Source organism: Bacillus rossius, unplaced genomic scaffold, assembly GCF_032445375.1.
Source record: "Bacillus rossius redtenbacheri isolate Brsri unplaced genomic scaffold, Brsri_v3 Brsri_v3_scf920, whole genome shotgun sequence".
Taxonomy (NCBI): domain Eukaryota; kingdom Metazoa; phylum Arthropoda; class Insecta; order Phasmatodea; family Bacillidae; genus Bacillus; species Bacillus rossius.
The window spans coordinates 1-17,309 of record NW_026963163.1 but is presented as its reverse complement, the minus strand read 5'-3'; the positions used below and the strand labels follow the sequence as shown (position 1 = coordinate 17,309).

The 17,309-nt window shown below is 38.3% G+C and overlaps 12 non-coding genes and 11 pseudogenes across 12 annotated transcripts; all 23 read right to left on the bottom strand.

The window, feature by feature from the left end:
* Window positions 1–11: 11 nt before the first annotated feature.
* On the bottom strand, window positions 12–204 carry LOC134546004 (U2 spliceosomal RNA). The gene has a single exon (XR_010078969.1). It is a non-coding gene; the product is annotated as a U2 spliceosomal RNA (small nuclear RNA).
* A 410-nt stretch (window positions 205–614) lies between these two features.
* Window positions 615–779, bottom strand: LOC134546017 (U2 spliceosomal RNA; annotated as a pseudogene).
* A 657-nt stretch (window positions 780–1,436) lies between these two features.
* On the bottom strand, window positions 1,437–1,629 carry LOC134546003 (U2 spliceosomal RNA). Its single transcript, XR_010078968.1, has one exon. It is a non-coding gene; the product is annotated as a U2 spliceosomal RNA (small nuclear RNA).
* A 410-nt stretch (window positions 1,630–2,039) lies between these two features.
* Window positions 2,040–2,204, bottom strand: LOC134546016 (U2 spliceosomal RNA; annotated as a pseudogene).
* A 656-nt stretch (window positions 2,205–2,860) lies between these two features.
* On the bottom strand, window positions 2,861–3,053 carry LOC134546002 (U2 spliceosomal RNA). Its single transcript, XR_010078967.1, has one exon. It is a non-coding gene; the product is annotated as a U2 spliceosomal RNA (small nuclear RNA).
* Window positions 3,054–3,463: 410 nt separating this feature from the next.
* On the bottom strand, window positions 3,464–3,628 carry LOC134546015 (U2 spliceosomal RNA; annotated as a pseudogene).
* Window positions 3,629–4,284: 656 nt separating this feature from the next.
* Window positions 4,285–4,477, bottom strand: LOC134546001 (U2 spliceosomal RNA). Its single transcript, XR_010078966.1, has one exon. It is a non-coding gene; the product is annotated as a U2 spliceosomal RNA (small nuclear RNA).
* Window positions 4,478–4,887: 410 nt separating this feature from the next.
* LOC134546014 (U2 spliceosomal RNA) lies at window positions 4,888–5,052 on the bottom strand (annotated as a pseudogene).
* Window positions 5,053–5,708: 656 nt separating this feature from the next.
* LOC134546000 (U2 spliceosomal RNA) lies at window positions 5,709–5,901 on the bottom strand. Its single transcript, XR_010078965.1, has one exon. It is a non-coding gene; the product is annotated as a U2 spliceosomal RNA (small nuclear RNA).
* Window positions 5,902–6,311: 410 nt separating this feature from the next.
* LOC134546013 (U2 spliceosomal RNA) lies at window positions 6,312–6,476 on the bottom strand (annotated as a pseudogene).
* Window positions 6,477–7,132: 656 nt separating this feature from the next.
* Window positions 7,133–7,325, bottom strand: LOC134545999 (U2 spliceosomal RNA). Its single transcript, XR_010078964.1, has one exon. It is a non-coding gene; the product is annotated as a U2 spliceosomal RNA (small nuclear RNA).
* Window positions 7,326–7,735: 410 nt separating this feature from the next.
* Window positions 7,736–7,900, bottom strand: LOC134546012 (U2 spliceosomal RNA; annotated as a pseudogene).
* A 656-nt stretch (window positions 7,901–8,556) lies between these two features.
* Window positions 8,557–8,749, bottom strand: LOC134546020 (U2 spliceosomal RNA). The gene has a single exon (XR_010078974.1). It is a non-coding gene; the product is annotated as a U2 spliceosomal RNA (small nuclear RNA).
* Window positions 8,750–9,159: 410 nt separating this feature from the next.
* LOC134546011 (U2 spliceosomal RNA) lies at window positions 9,160–9,324 on the bottom strand (annotated as a pseudogene).
* Window positions 9,325–9,980: 656 nt separating this feature from the next.
* LOC134546019 (U2 spliceosomal RNA) lies at window positions 9,981–10,173 on the bottom strand. Its single transcript, XR_010078973.1, has one exon. It is a non-coding gene; the product is annotated as a U2 spliceosomal RNA (small nuclear RNA).
* Window positions 10,174–10,583: 410 nt separating this feature from the next.
* On the bottom strand, window positions 10,584–10,748 carry LOC134546010 (U2 spliceosomal RNA; annotated as a pseudogene).
* A 656-nt stretch (window positions 10,749–11,404) lies between these two features.
* LOC134546018 (U2 spliceosomal RNA) lies at window positions 11,405–11,597 on the bottom strand. Its single transcript, XR_010078972.1, has one exon. It is a non-coding gene; the product is annotated as a U2 spliceosomal RNA (small nuclear RNA).
* Window positions 11,598–12,007: 410 nt separating this feature from the next.
* On the bottom strand, window positions 12,008–12,172 carry LOC134546008 (U2 spliceosomal RNA; annotated as a pseudogene).
* A 656-nt stretch (window positions 12,173–12,828) lies between these two features.
* Window positions 12,829–13,021, bottom strand: LOC134546009 (U2 spliceosomal RNA). Its single transcript, XR_010078971.1, has one exon. It is a non-coding gene; the product is annotated as a U2 spliceosomal RNA (small nuclear RNA).
* Window positions 13,022–13,431: 410 nt separating this feature from the next.
* LOC134546007 (U2 spliceosomal RNA) lies at window positions 13,432–13,596 on the bottom strand (annotated as a pseudogene).
* A 656-nt stretch (window positions 13,597–14,252) lies between these two features.
* On the bottom strand, window positions 14,253–14,445 carry LOC134545998 (U2 spliceosomal RNA). The gene has a single exon (XR_010078963.1). It is a non-coding gene; the product is annotated as a U2 spliceosomal RNA (small nuclear RNA).
* A 410-nt stretch (window positions 14,446–14,855) lies between these two features.
* LOC134546006 (U2 spliceosomal RNA) lies at window positions 14,856–15,020 on the bottom strand (annotated as a pseudogene).
* A 656-nt stretch (window positions 15,021–15,676) lies between these two features.
* Window positions 15,677–15,866, bottom strand: LOC134546005 (U2 spliceosomal RNA). Its single transcript, XR_010078970.1, has one exon. It is a non-coding gene; the product is annotated as a U2 spliceosomal RNA (small nuclear RNA).
* Between the last annotated feature and the right edge of the window lie 1,443 nt (window positions 15,867–17,309).

Below are 17,309 nucleotides of genomic sequence, written 5' to 3'. Positions count from 1 at the left end.
TTTATTACATTTTGTGGTGGGCCGATCCCGGTGGTACTGCAATACCGGGCCAACCCGCGGCGGAGGTGGGGCAAGCCCCTAGCACTCCGCCCTGTTCCAAAAATCAGTTTAATATTCTGGTCCTGCGATGCAGGACGTATCAGATATTAAGCTGATAAGAACAGATACTACACTTTGATCTTAGCCAAAAGGCCGAGAAGCGATAACAATCCTAATGAACCAGGAGCTATATGGGCTCCCTATTACTAAATCAAATGCTATAACAAGGTCTACTGACTTCCATAAACGACTGTACACTTTCGACGAGCCGTCATACTCTACACCACACATGCACAAGCATGGTCTGTACATTGATAATATCTTCAATACAGTGACACGAGGTATTACAATCCAAATGAATCACTATTCACCAGCAATAAACAAAAAACTTGGTATATCCATAACAACGCTCTTACAATTACCGTACTTTCCACTTGCTGCAGCACAAGCTGGTCCCTTAGATTAACTGCAGTTTCAATAAGGCAAGAATGATTCTCATGGGAGAGTTGACTTTATACATTACATTTTAATTGTCAATATAATTTTATCTAAACAGATATTTAACGTTGCCTAAGCAATGTGCCCCCATGCTGGCATGCACTAGGCAGTGGCCAGCAGGGTCAATCGCACTCCCCGGACCAGGTCCGGGGGCAATCCGTCACAAAAAATGCTGCCAAGACAAAGTGTAGAAGAATCGCAGATACTACACTTCGATCTTAGCCAAAAGGCCGAGAAGCGATACTACACTCTGATCTTAGCCGAAAGGCCGAGAAACATCCCTTAAAATACACATCAAAATTAATATTGCACATTGTAAAACTCCATTAACCAAACACATGTAGTTCAACAGATAAAAAAAAGTCAATACAATTCATACAAATATTAACATGAGTAATGAATAACAATAATAGTAATAAAAGGTTTCACAACAAGCCTTAACCACACACTTACATAAACTCACGCATCGACATGACAAAATACATTTTCAATACATCATCATTATTATCATTTAACACTGCCTAATTGTTAATTATATTGAATTTTTTCTCACACAGCTAAATTTATTAAACATTCACAACAAGCACTACATTGTATGATAAAATAAAATAATTAATTCCTATTATTCTGCACACAAAAATTGCTAAGTTCCTACATGTTCTCGCATTCCAAGTTCGTCCCTTGGGCATCCTTGTAGTTCCTGTTCGGCCGCCCCTGGCAGCACCTACTGGATCAGCTTTCTCTTCCTCTTCATTTGTTGAATGTACACACGACTTTTCTGTATTGTCTCTGCACTTGGGCACATTACATTACAACAATCAATTTTTCACTATCATCCATTCTTACAAGTTGGTAACAATGTTTATTACATTTAAAACAAACTTAAAGTTTATTACATTTTGTGGTGGGCCGATCCCGGTGGTACTGCAATACCGGGCCAACCCGCGGCGGAGGTGGGGCAAGCCCCTAGCACTCCGCCCTGTTCCAAAAATCAGTTTAATATTCTGGTCCTGCGATGCAGGACGTATCAGATATTAAGCTGATAAGAACAGATACTACACTTTGATCTTAGCCAAAAGGCCGAGAAGCGATAACAATCCTAATGAACCAGGAGCTATATGGGCTCCCTATTACTAAATCAAATGCTATAACAAGGTCTACTGACTTCCATAAACGACTGTACACTTTCGACGAGCCGTCATACTCTACACCACACATGCACAAGCATGGTCTGTACATTGATAATATCTTCAATACAGTGACACGAGGTATTACAATCCAAATGAATCACTATTCACCAGCAATAAACAAAAAACTTGGTATATCCATAACAACGCTCTTACAATTACCGTACTTTCCACTTGCTGCAGCACAAGCTGGTCCCTTAGATTAACTGCAGTTTCAATAAGGCAAGAATGATTCTCATGGGAGAGTTGACTTTATACATTACATTTTAATTGTCAATATAATTTTATCTAAACAGATATTTAACGTTGCCTAAGCAATGTGCCCCCATGCTGGCATGCACTAGGCAGTGGCCAGCAGGGTCAATCGCACTCCCCGGACCAGGTCCGGGGGCAATCCGTCACAAAAAATGCTGCCAAGACAAAGTGTAGAAGAATCGCAGATACTACACTTCGATCTTAGCCAAAAGGCCGAGAAGCGATACTACACTCTGATCTTAGCCGAAAGGCCGAGAAACATCCCTTAAAATACACATCAAAATTAATATTGCACATTGTAAAACTCCATTAACCAAACACATGTAGTTCAACAGATAAAAAAAAGTCAATACAATTCATACAAATATTAACATGAGTAATGAATAACAATAATAGTAATAAAAGGTTTCACAACAAGCCTTAACCACACACTTACATAAACTCACGCATCGACATGACAAAATACATTTTCAATACATCATCATTATTATCATTTAACACTGCCTAATTGTTAATTATATTGAATTTTTTCTCACACAGCTAAATTTATTAAACATTCACAACAAGCACTACATTGTATGATAAAATAAAATAATTAATTCCTATTATTCTGCACACAAAATTGCTAAGTTCCTACATGTTCTCGCATTCCAAGTTCGTCCCTTGGGCATCCTTGTAGTTCCTGTTCGGCCGCCCCTGGCAGCACCTACTGGATCAGCTTTCTCTTCCTCTTCATTTGTTGAATGTACACACGACTTTTCTGTATTGTCTCTGCACTTGGGCACATTACATTACAACAATCAATTTTTCACTATCATCCATTCTTACAAGTTGGTAACAATGTTTATTACATTTAAAACAAACTTAAAGTTTATTACATTTTGTGGTGGGCCGATCCCGGTGGTACTGCAATACCGGGCCAACCCGCGGCGGAGGTGGGGCAAGCCCCTAGCACTCCGCCCTGTTCCAAAAATCAGTTTAATATTCTGGTCCTGCGATGCAGGACGTATCAGATATTAAGCTGATAAGAACAGATACTACACTTTGATCTTAGCCAAAAGGCCGAGAAGCGATAACAATCCTAATGAACCAGGAGCTATATGGGCTCCCTATTACTAAATCAAATGCTATAACAAGGTCTACTGACTTCCATAAACGACTGTACACTTTCGACGAGCCGTCATACTCTACACCACACATGCACAAGCATGGTCTGTACATTGATAATATCTTCAATACAGTGACACGAGGTATTACAATCCAAATGAATCACTATTCACCAGCAATAAACAAAAAACTTGGTATATCCATAACAACGCTCTTACAATTACCGTACTTTCCACTTGCTGCAGCACAAGCTGGTCCCTTAGATTAACTGCAGTTTCAATAAGGCAAGAATGATTCTCATGGGAGAGTTGACTTTATACATTACATTTTAATTGTCAATATAATTTTATCTAAACAGATATTTAACGTTGCCTAAGCAATGTGCCCCCATGCTGGCATGCACTAGGCAGTGGCCAGCAGGGTCAATCGCACTCCCCGGACCAGGTCCGGGGGCAATCCGTCACAAAAAATGCTGCCAAGACAAAGTGTAGAAGAATCGCAGATACTACACTTCGATCTTAGCCAAAAGGCCGAGAAGCGATACTACACTCTGATCTTAGCCGAAAGGCCGAGAAACATCCCTTAAAATACACATCAAAATTAATATTGCACATTGTAAAACTCCATTAACCAAACACATGTAGTTCAACAGATAAAAAAAAGTCAATACAATTCATACAAATATTAACATGAGTAATGAATAACAATAATAGTAATAAAAGGTTTCACAACAAGCCTTAACCACACACTTACATAAACTCACGCATCGACATGACAAAATACATTTTCAATACATCATCATTATTATCATTTAACACTGCCTAATTGTTAATTATATTGAATTTTTTCTCACACAGCTAAATTTATTAAACATTCACAACAAGCACTACATTGTATGATAAAATAAAATAATTAATTCCTATTATTCTGCACACAAAATTGCTAAGTTCCTACATGTTCTCGCATTCCAAGTTCGTCCCTTGGGCATCCTTGTAGTTCCTGTTCGGCCGCCCCTGGCAGCACCTACTGGATCAGCTTTCTCTTCCTCTTCATTTGTTGAATGTACACACGACTTTTCTGTATTGTCTCTGCACTTGGGCACATTACATTACAACAATCAATTTTTCACTATCATCCATTCTTACAAGTTGGTAACAATGTTTATTACATTTAAAACAAACTTAAAGTTTATTACATTTTGTGGTGGGCCGATCCCGGTGGTACTGCAATACCGGGCCAACCCGCGGCGGAGGTGGGGCAAGCCCCTAGCACTCCGCCCTGTTCCAAAAATCAGTTTAATATTCTGGTCCTGCGATGCAGGACGTATCAGATATTAAGCTGATAAGAACAGATACTACACTTTGATCTTAGCCAAAAGGCCGAGAAGCGATAACAATCCTAATGAACCAGGAGCTATATGGGCTCCCTATTACTAAATCAAATGCTATAACAAGGTCTACTGACTTCCATAAACGACTGTACACTTTCGACGAGCCGTCATACTCTACACCACACATGCACAAGCATGGTCTGTACATTGATAATATCTTCAATACAGTGACACGAGGTATTACAATCCAAATGAATCACTATTCACCAGCAATAAACAAAAAACTTGGTATATCCATAACAACGCTCTTACAATTACCGTACTTTCCACTTGCTGCAGCACAAGCTGGTCCCTTAGATTAACTGCAGTTTCAATAAGGCAAGAATGATTCTCATGGGAGAGTTGACTTTATACATTACATTTTAATTGTCAATATAATTTTATCTAAACAGATATTTAACGTTGCCTAAGCAATGTGCCCCCATGCTGGCATGCACTAGGCAGTGGCCAGCAGGGTCAATCGCACTCCCCGGACCAGGTCCGGGGGCAATCCGTCACAAAAAATGCTGCCAAGACAAAGTGTAGAAGAATCGCAGATACTACACTTCGATCTTAGCCAAAAGGCCGAGAAGCGATACTACACTCTGATCTTAGCCGAAAGGCCGAGAAACATCCCTTAAAATACACATCAAAATTAATATTGCACATTGTAAAACTCCATTAACCAAACACATGTAGTTCAACAGATAAAAAAAAGTCAATACAATTCATACAAATATTAACATGAGTAATGAATAACAATAATAGTAATAAAAGGTTTCACAACAAGCCTTAACCACACACTTACATAAACTCACGCATCGACATGACAAAATACATTTTCAATACATCATCATTATTATCATTTAACACTGCCTAATTGTTAATTATATTGAATTTTTTCTCACACAGCTAAATTTATTAAACATTCACAACAAGCACTACATTGTATGATAAAATAAAATAATTAATTCCTATTATTCTGCACACAAAATTGCTAAGTTCCTACATGTTCTCGCATTCCAAGTTCGTCCCTTGGGCATCCTTGTAGTTCCTGTTCGGCCGCCCCTGGCAGCACCTACTGGATCAGCTTTCTCTTCCTCTTCATTTGTTGAATGTACACACGACTTTTCTGTATTGTCTCTGCACTTGGGCACATTACATTACAACAATCAATTTTTCACTATCATCCATTCTTACAAGTTGGTAACAATGTTTATTACATTTAAAACAAACTTAAAGTTTATTACATTTTGTGGTGGGCCGATCCCGGTGGTACTGCAATACCGGGCCAACCCGCGGCGGAGGTGGGGCAAGCCCCTAGCACTCCGCCCTGTTCCAAAAATCAGTTTAATATTCTGGTCCTGCGATGCAGGACGTATCAGATATTAAGCTGATAAGAACAGATACTACACTTTGATCTTAGCCAAAAGGCCGAGAAGCGATAACAATCCTAATGAACCAGGAGCTATATGGGCTCCCTATTACTAAATCAAATGCTATAACAAGGTCTACTGACTTCCATAAACGACTGTACACTTTCGACGAGCCGTCATACTCTACACCACACATGCACAAGCATGGTCTGTACATTGATAATATCTTCAATACAGTGACACGAGGTATTACAATCCAAATGAATCACTATTCACCAGCAATAAACAAAAAACTTGGTATATCCATAACAACGCTCTTACAATTACCGTACTTTCCACTTGCTGCAGCACAAGCTGGTCCCTTAGATTAACTGCAGTTTCAATAAGGCAAGAATGATTCTCATGGGAGAGTTGACTTTATACATTACATTTTAATTGTCAATATAATTTTATCTAAACAGATATTTAACGTTGCCTAAGCAATGTGCCCCCATGCTGGCATGCACTAGGCAGTGGCCAGCAGGGTCAATCGCACTCCCCGGACCAGGTCCGGGGGCAATCCGTCACAAAAAATGCTGCCAAGACAAAGTGTAGAAGAATCGCAGATACTACACTTCGATCTTAGCCAAAAGGCCGAGAAGCGATACTACACTCTGATCTTAGCCGAAAGGCCGAGAAACATCCCTTAAAATACACATCAAAATTAATATTGCACATTGTAAAACTCCATTAACCAAACACATGTAGTTCAACAGATAAAAAAAAGTCAATACAATTCATACAAATATTAACATGAGTAATGAATAACAATAATAGTAATAAAAGGTTTCACAACAAGCCTTAACCACACACTTACATAAACTCACGCATCGACATGACAAAATACATTTTCAATACATCATCATTATTATCATTTAACACTGCCTAATTGTTAATTATATTGAATTTTTTCTCACACAGCTAAATTTATTAAACATTCACAACAAGCACTACATTGTATGATAAAATAAAATAATTAATTCCTATTATTCTGCACACAAAATTGCTAAGTTCCTACATGTTCTCGCATTCCAAGTTCGTCCCTTGGGCATCCTTGTAGTTCCTGTTCGGCCGCCCCTGGCAGCACCTACTGGATCAGCTTTCTCTTCCTCTTCATTTGTTGAATGTACACACGACTTTTCTGTATTGTCTCTGCACTTGGGCACATTACATTACAACAATCAATTTTTCACTATCATCCATTCTTACAAGTTGGTAACAATGTTTATTACATTTAAAACAAACTTAAAGTTTATTACATTTTGTGGTGGGCCGATCCCGGTGGTACTGCAATACCGGGCCAACCCGCGGCGGAGGTGGGGCAAGCCCCTAGCACTCCGCCCTGTTCCAAAAATCAGTTTAATATTCTGGTCCTGCGATGCAGGACGTATCAGATATTAAGCTGATAAGAACAGATACTACACTTTGATCTTAGCCAAAAGGCCGAGAAGCGATAACAATCCTAATGAACCAGGAGCTATATGGGCTCCCTATTACTAAATCAAATGCTATAACAAGGTCTACTGACTTCCATAAACGACTGTACACTTTCGACGAGCCGTCATACTCTACACCACACATGCACAAGCATGGTCTGTACATTGATAATATCTTCAATACAGTGACACGAGGTATTACAATCCAAATGAATCACTATTCACCAGCAATAAACAAAAAACTTGGTATATCCATAACAACGCTCTTACAATTACCGTACTTTCCACTTGCTGCAGCACAAGCTGGTCCCTTAGATTAACTGCAGTTTCAATAAGGCAAGAATGATTCTCATGGGAGAGTTGACTTTATACATTACATTTTAATTGTCAATATAATTTTATCTAAACAGATATTTAACGTTGCCTAAGCAATGTGCCCCCATGCTGGCATGCACTAGGCAGTGGCCAGCAGGGTCAATCGCACTCCCCGGACCAGGTCCGGGGGCAATCCGTCACAAAAAATGCTGCCAAGACAAAGTGTAGAAGAATCGCAGATACTACACTTCGATCTTAGCCAAAAGGCCGAGAAGCGATACTACACTCTGATCTTAGCCGAAAGGCCGAGAAACATCCCTTAAAATACACATCAAAATTAATATTGCACATTGTAAAACTCCATTAACCAAACACATGTAGTTCAACAGATAAAAAAAAGTCAATACAATTCATACAAATATTAACATGAGTAATGAATAACAATAATAGTAATAAAAGGTTTCACAACAAGCCTTAACCACACACTTACATAAACTCACGCATCGACATGACAAAATACATTTTCAATACATCATCATTATTATCATTTAACACTGCCTAATTGTTAATTATATTGAATTTTTTCTCACACAGCTAAATTTATTAAACATTCACAACAAGCACTACATTGTATGATAAAATAAAATAATTAATTCCTATTATTCTGCACACAAAATTGCTAAGTTCCTACATGTTCTCGCATTCCAAGTTCGTCCCTTGGGCATCCTTGTAGTTCCTGTTCGGCCGCCCCTGGCAGCACCTACTGGATCAGCTTTCTCTTCCTCTTCATTTGTTGAATGTACACACGACTTTTCTGTATTGTCTCTGCACTTGGGCACATTACATTACAACAATCAATTTTTCACTATCATCCATTCTTACAAGTTGGTAACAATGTTTATTACATTTAAAACAAACTTAAAGTTTATTACATTTTGTGGTGGGCCGATCCCGGTGGTACTGCAATACCGGGCCAACCCGCGGCGGAGGTGGGGCAAGCCCCTAGCACTCCGCCCTGTTCCAAAAATCAGTTTAATATTCTGGTCCTGCGATGCAGGACGTATCAGATATTAAGCTGATAAGAACAGATACTACACTTTGATCTTAGCCAAAAGGCCGAGAAGCGATAACAATCCTAATGAACCAGGAGCTATATGGGCTCCCTATTACTAAATCAAATGCTATAACAAGGTCTACTGACTTCCATAAACGACTGTACACTTTCGACGAGCCGTCATACTCTACACCACACATGCACAAGCATGGTCTGTACATTGATAATATCTTCAATACAGTGACACGAGGTATTACAATCCAAATGAATCACTATTCACCAGCAATAAACAAAAAACTTGGTATATCCATAACAACGCTCTTACAATTACCGTACTTTCCACTTGCTGCAGCACAAGCTGGTCCCTTAGATTAACTGCAGTTTCAATAAGGCAAGAATGATTCTCATGGGAGAGTTGACTTTATACATTACATTTTAATTGTCAATATAATTTTATCTAAACAGATATTTAACGTTGCCTAAGCAATGTGCCCCCATGCTGGCATGCACTAGGCAGTGGCCAGCAGGGTCAATCGCACTCCCCGGACCAGGTCCGGGGGCAATCCGTCACAAAAAATGCTGCCAAGACAAAGTGTAGAAGAATCGCAGATACTACACTTCGATCTTAGCCAAAAGGCCGAGAAGCGATACTACACTCTGATCTTAGCCGAAAGGCCGAGAAACATCCCTTAAAATACACATCAAAATTAATATTGCACATTGTAAAACTCCATTAACCAAACACATGTAGTTCAACAGATAAAAAAAAGTCAATACAATTCATACAAATATTAACATGAGTAATGAATAACAATAATAGTAATAAAAGGTTTCACAACAAGCCTTAACCACACACTTACATAAACTCACGCATCGACATGACAAAATACATTTTCAATACATCATCATTATTATCATTTAACACTGCCTAATTGTTAATTATATTGAATTTTTTCTCACACAGCTAAATTTATTAAACATTCACAACAAGCACTACATTGTATGATAAAATAAAATAATTAATTCCTATTATTCTGCACACAAAATTGCTAAGTTCCTACATGTTCTCGCATTCCAAGTTCGTCCCTTGGGCATCCTTGTAGTTCCTGTTCGGCCGCCCCTGGCAGCACCTACTGGATCAGCTTTCTCTTCCTCTTCATTTGTTGAATGTACACACGACTTTTCTGTATTGTCTCTGCACTTGGGCACATTACATTACAACAATCAATTTTTCACTATCATCCATTCTTACAAGTTGGTAACAATGTTTATTACATTTAAAACAAACTTAAAGTTTATTACATTTTGTGGTGGGCCGATCCCGGTGGTACTGCAATACCGGGCCAACCCGCGGCGGAGGTGGGGCAAGCCCCTAGCACTCCGCCCTGTTCCAAAAATCAGTTTAATATTCTGGTCCTGCGATGCAGGACGTATCAGATATTAAGCTGATAAGAACAGATACTACACTTTGATCTTAGCCAAAAGGCCGAGAAGCGATAACAATCCTAATGAACCAGGAGCTATATGGGCTCCCTATTACTAAATCAAATGCTATAACAAGGTCTACTGACTTCCATAAACGACTGTACACTTTCGACGAGCCGTCATACTCTACACCACACATGCACAAGCATGGTCTGTACATTGATAATATCTTCAATACAGTGACACGAGGTATTACAATCCAAATGAATCACTATTCACCAGCAATAAACAAAAAACTTGGTATATCCATAACAACGCTCTTACAATTACCGTACTTTCCACTTGCTGCAGCACAAGCTGGTCCCTTAGATTAACTGCAGTTTCAATAAGGCAAGAATGATTCTCATGGGAGAGTTGACTTTATACATTACATTTTAATTGTCAATATAATTTTATCTAAACAGATATTTAACGTTGCCTAAGCAATGTGCCCCCATGCTGGCATGCACTAGGCAGTGGCCAGCAGGGTCAATCGCACTCCCCGGACCAGGTCCGGGGGCAATCCGTCACAAAAAATGCTGCCAAGACAAAGTGTAGAAGAATCGCAGATACTACACTTCGATCTTAGCCAAAAGGCCGAGAAGCGATACTACACTCTGATCTTAGCCGAAAGGCCGAGAAACATCCCTTAAAATACACATCAAAATTAATATTGCACATTGTAAAACTCCATTAACCAAACACATGTAGTTCAACAGATAAAAAAAAGTCAATACAATTCATACAAATATTAACATGAGTAATGAATAACAATAATAGTAATAAAAGGTTTCACAACAAGCCTTAACCACACACTTACATAAACTCACGCATCGACATGACAAAATACATTTTCAATACATCATCATTATTATCATTTAACACTGCCTAATTGTTAATTATATTGAATTTTTTCTCACACAGCTAAATTTATTAAACATTCACAACAAGCACTACATTGTATGATAAAATAAAATAATTAATTCCTATTATTCTGCACACAAAATTGCTAAGTTCCTACATGTTCTCGCATTCCAAGTTCGTCCCTTGGGCATCCTTGTAGTTCCTGTTCGGCCGCCCCTGGCAGCACCTACTGGATCAGCTTTCTCTTCCTCTTCATTTGTTGAATGTACACACGACTTTTCTGTATTGTCTCTGCACTTGGGCACATTACATTACAACAATCAATTTTTCACTATCATCCATTCTTACAAGTTGGTAACAATGTTTATTACATTTAAAACAAACTTAAAGTTTATTACATTTTGTGGTGGGCCGATCCCGGTGGTACTGCAATACCGGGCCAACCCGCGGCGGAGGTGGGGCAAGCCCCTAGCACTCCGCCCTGTTCCAAAAATCAGTTTAATATTCTGGTCCTGCGATGCAGGACGTATCAGATATTAAGCTGATAAGAACAGATACTACACTTTGATCTTAGCCAAAAGGCCGAGAAGCGATAACAATCCTAATGAACCAGGAGCTATATGGGCTCCCTATTACTAAATCAAATGCTATAACAAGGTCTACTGACTTCCATAAACGACTGTACACTTTCGACGAGCCGTCATACTCTACACCACACATGCACAAGCATGGTCTGTACATTGATAATATCTTCAATACAGTGACACGAGGTATTACAATCCAAATGAATCACTATTCACCAGCAATAAACAAAAAACTTGGTATATCCATAACAACGCTCTTACAATTACCGTACTTTCCACTTGCTGCAGCACAAGCTGGTCCCTTAGATTAACTGCAGTTTCAATAAGGCAAGAATGATTCTCATGGGAGAGTTGACTTTATACATTACATTTTAATTGTCAATATAATTTTATCTAAACAGATATTTAACGTTGCCTAAGCAATGTGCCCCCATGCTGGCATGCACTAGGCAGTGGCCAGCAGGGTCAATCGCACTCCCCGGACCAGGTCCGGGGGCAATCCGTCACAAAAAATGCTGCCAAGACAAAGTGTAGAAGAATCGCAGATACTACACTTCGATCTTAGCCAAAAGGCCGAGAAGCGATACTACACTCTGATCTTAGCCGAAAGGCCGAGAAACATCCCTTAAAATACACATCAAAATTAATATTGCACATTGTAAAACTCCATTAACCAAACACATGTAGTTCAACAGATAAAAAAAAGTCAATACAATTCATACAAATATTAACATGAGTAATGAATAACAATAATAGTAATAAAAGGTTTCACAACAAGCCTTAACCACACACTTACATAAACTCACGCATCGACATGACAAAATACATTTTCAATACATCATCATTATTATCATTTAACACTGCCTAATTGTTAATTATATTGAATTTTTTCTCACACAGCTAAATTTATTAAACATTCACAACAAGCACTACATTGTATGATAAAATAAAATAATTAATTCCTATTATTCTGCACACAAAATTGCTAAGTTCCTACATGTTCTCGCATTCCAAGTTCGTCCCTTGGGCATCCTTGTAGTTCCTGTTCGGCCGCCCCTGGCAGCACCTACTGGATCAGCTTTCTCTTCCTCTTCATTTGTTGAATGTACACACGACTTTTCTGTATTGTCTCTGCACTTGGGCACATTACATTACAACAATCAATTTTTCACTATCATCCATTCTTACAAGTTGGTAACAATGTTTATTACATTTAAAACAAACTTAAAGTTTATTACATTTTGTGGTGGGCCGATCCCGGTGGTACTGCAATACCGGGCCAACCCGCGGCGGAGGTGGGGCAAGCCCCTAGCACTCCGCCCTGTTCCAAAAATCAGTTTAATATTCTGGTCCTGCGATGCAGGACGTATCAGATATTAAGCTGATAAGAACAGATACTACACTTTGATCTTAGCCAAAAGGCCGAGAAGCGATAACAATCCTAATGAACCAGGAGCTATATGGGCTCCCTATTACTAAATCAAATGCTATAACAAGGTCTACTGACTTCCATAAACGACTGTACACTTTCGACGAGCCGTCATACTCTACACCACACATGCACAAGCATGGTCTGTACATTGATAATATCTTCAATACAGTGACACGAGGTATTACAATCCAAATGAATCACTATTCACCAGCAATAAACAAAAAACTTGGTATATCCATAACAACGCTCTTACAATTACCGTACTTTCCACTTGCTGCAGCACAAGCTGGTCCCTTAGATTAACTGCAGTTTCAATAAGGCAAGAATGATTCTCATGGGAGAGTTGACTTTATACATTACATTTTAATTGTCAATATAATTTTATCTAAACAGATATTTAACGTTGCCTAAGCAATGTGCCCCCATGCTGGCATGCACTAGGCAGTGGCCAGCAGGGTCAATCGCACTCCCCGGACCAGGTCCGGGGGCAATCCGTCACAAAAAATGCTGCCAAGACAAAGTGTAGAAGAATCGCAGATACTACACTTCGATCTTAGCCAAAAGGCCGAGAAGCGATACTACACTCTGATCTTAGCCGAAAGGCCGAGAAACATCCCTTAAAATACACATCAAAATTAATATTGCACATTGTAAAACTCCATTAACCAAACACATGTAGTTCAACAGATAAAAAAAAGTCAATACAATTCATACAAATATTAACATGAGTAATGAATAACAATAATAGTAATAAAAGGTTTCACAACAAGCCTTAACCACACACTTACATAAACTCACGCATCGACATGACAAAATACATTTTCAATACATCATCATTATTATCATTTAACACTGCCTAATTGTTAATTATATTGAATTTTTTCTCACACAGCTAAATTTATTAAACATTCACAACAAGCACTACATTGTATGATAAAATAAAATAATTAATTCCTATTATTCTGCACACAAAATTGCTAAGTTCCTACATGTTCTCGCATTCCAAGTTCGTCCCTTGGGCATCCTTGTAGTTCCTGTTCGGCCGCCCCTGGCAGCACCTACTGGATCAGCTTTCTCTTCCTCTTCATTTGTTGAATGTACACACGACTTTTCTGTATTGTCTCTGCACTTGGGCACATTACATTACAACAATCAATTTTTCACTATCATCCATTCTTACAAGTTGGTAACAATGTTTATTACATTTAAAACAAACTTAAAGTTTATTACATTTTGTGGTGGGCCGATCCCGGTGGTACTGCAATACCGGGCCAACCCGCGGCGGAGGTGGGGCAAGCCCCTAGCACTCCGCCCTGTTCCAAAAATCAGTTTAATATTCTGGTCCTGCGATGCAGGACGTATCAGATATTAAGCTGATAAGAACAGATACTACACTTTGATCTTAGCCAAAAGGCCGAGAAGCGATAACAATCCTAATGAACCAGGAGCTATATGGGCTCCCTATTACTAAATCAAATGCTATAACAAGGTCTACTGACTTCCATAAACGACTGTACACTTTCGACGAGCCGTCATACTCTACACCACACATGCACAAGCATGGTCTGTACATTGATAATATCTTCAATACAGTGACACGAGGTATTACAATCCAAATGAATCACTATTCACCAGCAATAAACAAAAAACTTGGTATATCCATAACAACGCTCTTACAATTACCGTACTTTCCACTTGCTGCAGCACAAGCTGGTCCCTTAGATTAACTGCAGTTTCAATAAGGCAAGAATGATTCTCATGGGAGAGTTGACTTTATACATTACATTTTAATTGTCAATATAATTTTATCTAAACAGATATTTAACGTTGCCTAAGCAATGTGCCCCCATGCTGGCATGCACTAGGCAGTGGCCAGCAGGGTCAATCGCACTCCCCGGACCAGGTCCGGGGGCAATCCGTCACAAAAAATGCTGCCAAGACAAAGTGTAGAAGAATCGCAGATACTACACTTCGATCTTAGCCAAAAGGCCGAGAAGCGATACTACACTCTGATCTTAGCCGAAAGGCCGAGAAACATCCCTTAAAATACACATCAAAATTAATATTGCACATTGTAAAACTCCATTAACCAAACACATGTAGTTCAACAGATAAAAAAAAGTCAATACAATTCATACAAATATTAACATGAGTAATGAATAACAATAATAGTAATAAAAGGTTTCACAACAAGCCTTAACCACACACTTACATAAACTCACGCATCGACATGACAAAATACATTTTCAATACATCATCATTATTATCATTTAACACTGCCTAATTGTTAATTATATTGAATTTTTTCTCACACAGCTAAATTTATTAAACATTCACAACAAGCACTACATTGTATGATAAAATAAAATAATTAATTCCTATTATTCTGCACACAAAATTGCTAAGTTCCTACATGTTCTCGCATTCCAAGTTCGTCCCTTGGGCATCCTTGTAGTTCCTGTTCGGCCGCCCCTGGCAGCACCTACTGGATCAGCTTTCTCTTCCTCTTCATTTGTTGAATGTACACACGACTTTTCTGTATTGTCTCTGCACTTGGGCACATTACATTACAACAATCAATTTTTCACTATCATCCATTCTTACAAGTTGGTAACAATGTTTATTACATTTAAAACAAACTTAAAGTTTATTACATTTTGTGGTGGGCCGATCCCGGTGGTACTGCAATACCGGGCCAACCCGCGGCGGAGGTGGGGCAAGCCCCTAGCACTCCGCCCTGTTCCAAAAATCAGTTTAATATTCTGGTCCTGCGATGCAGGACGTATCAGATATTAAGCTGATAAGAACAAATTTAAGATGTTTATTAAGAATAATTCAGAACCCTATAGAATGCATAAATGTTACTAAGAAATGGGATAATGGTGGCACAGCATCCGAAGAAATAAAAACTAGGGACATATTGAAAGGAACAAAATCCATCATGTCGCTGAGGACAATTTCCTCCCTCAAAGTACGGGGGGGGGGGGGGGGGGGGGTTAAATTTAAGTTAAAGGGGTACCAAGTTTTTTCAAGACAATATCTTAGTTCAGACAAATGAAGTTTTATTACAGGCTACTCATAGCTTGCAAGCTATAAAACATATACTACACTTGTATAATTTTTTTGGTTGACTCTATACACAGTTTGTTCTGATGAGGTTATTACATATGTTTTCTTTTTCCCCCACCTCTTTTCCTTTCAGGAAATTTTTTTAAATGTTTTTTGTTCAATTCTGCACATAACTCTAAACATTCTTTTACATATCAAAACTACCTCTTTTTTTTTTTTTAGGGTTCGCTTTATTGAAATATTTTTTTTTTCTTACTGCTTTACTCTATACTAACACATACACATTTTTTATCATTACTTATGAAAATATATATTTTTTCTTCGCTTTATTATAAATACATTTGATTTTCTTATCGATTTAATAGTATTTCCAGGTTTTTATAAATGTCTTCAAGGCTTTTTAACCGTCCTTAGCTTTAAATAAAAATGTTTTTTTAATAAATATTTTTTTCTGTCACAGACGAAATCATTATTTTGAACATACACTCCTACCGCATACCAAGCCAAGTGGCGAGCCAAGTGCGACCAAGTGTGAATTCAATACCAAATAAAAGTTGGTTATGCTGGCCTTGCTCTATGCATTTTGTGACATGTTGGTAACATTTTACAATAACAAATGTTTTTTGTCTATACTAATTTTACAGGTTATTTTGATTCGTTACATGAACACTAGTACCAAATATTGTAGAACAATATAGGAAATGCGCCAAAAAACCAGGAGACACATTGTAAAGCGTAAGCGCATTTGGGACTATGTTATTTTAGCGATTTCTTCAATAATTGTAATTTATTACGCCTGGAAGAATTTGTTCAATGTTTGGTTGCAACAAAAAAACCATGTTGCTAACTGTTCGAAGTCGTTTTTTTAGATTTTCGAAGGACGAAACACTAAGTAACCCACTCCACTACTACATAACCATGATAACCTTTGTATGGTTACAAAATTTTCACTTATTGATAGGTATACCTACCAAATATTGTTATACTGTAAGATTAGTTACTGAATAATCTTCTTAAATTTCTCAAGGTGCAAACAGTGGTTGTTGAAATGCAAGCAAAGTGACTTGGATGATGTGCTTCAATCCAGAGGCAATTTCTCTGACCATTTCAAGAAAGAGGATTTGCGTAACCCTAACAGCCATCACACAGGTAAGAACAAATATATCTTAATTTTTAAATCTTTGAACATTTTTTAGGTTTGGTACATTTACAGTATATACT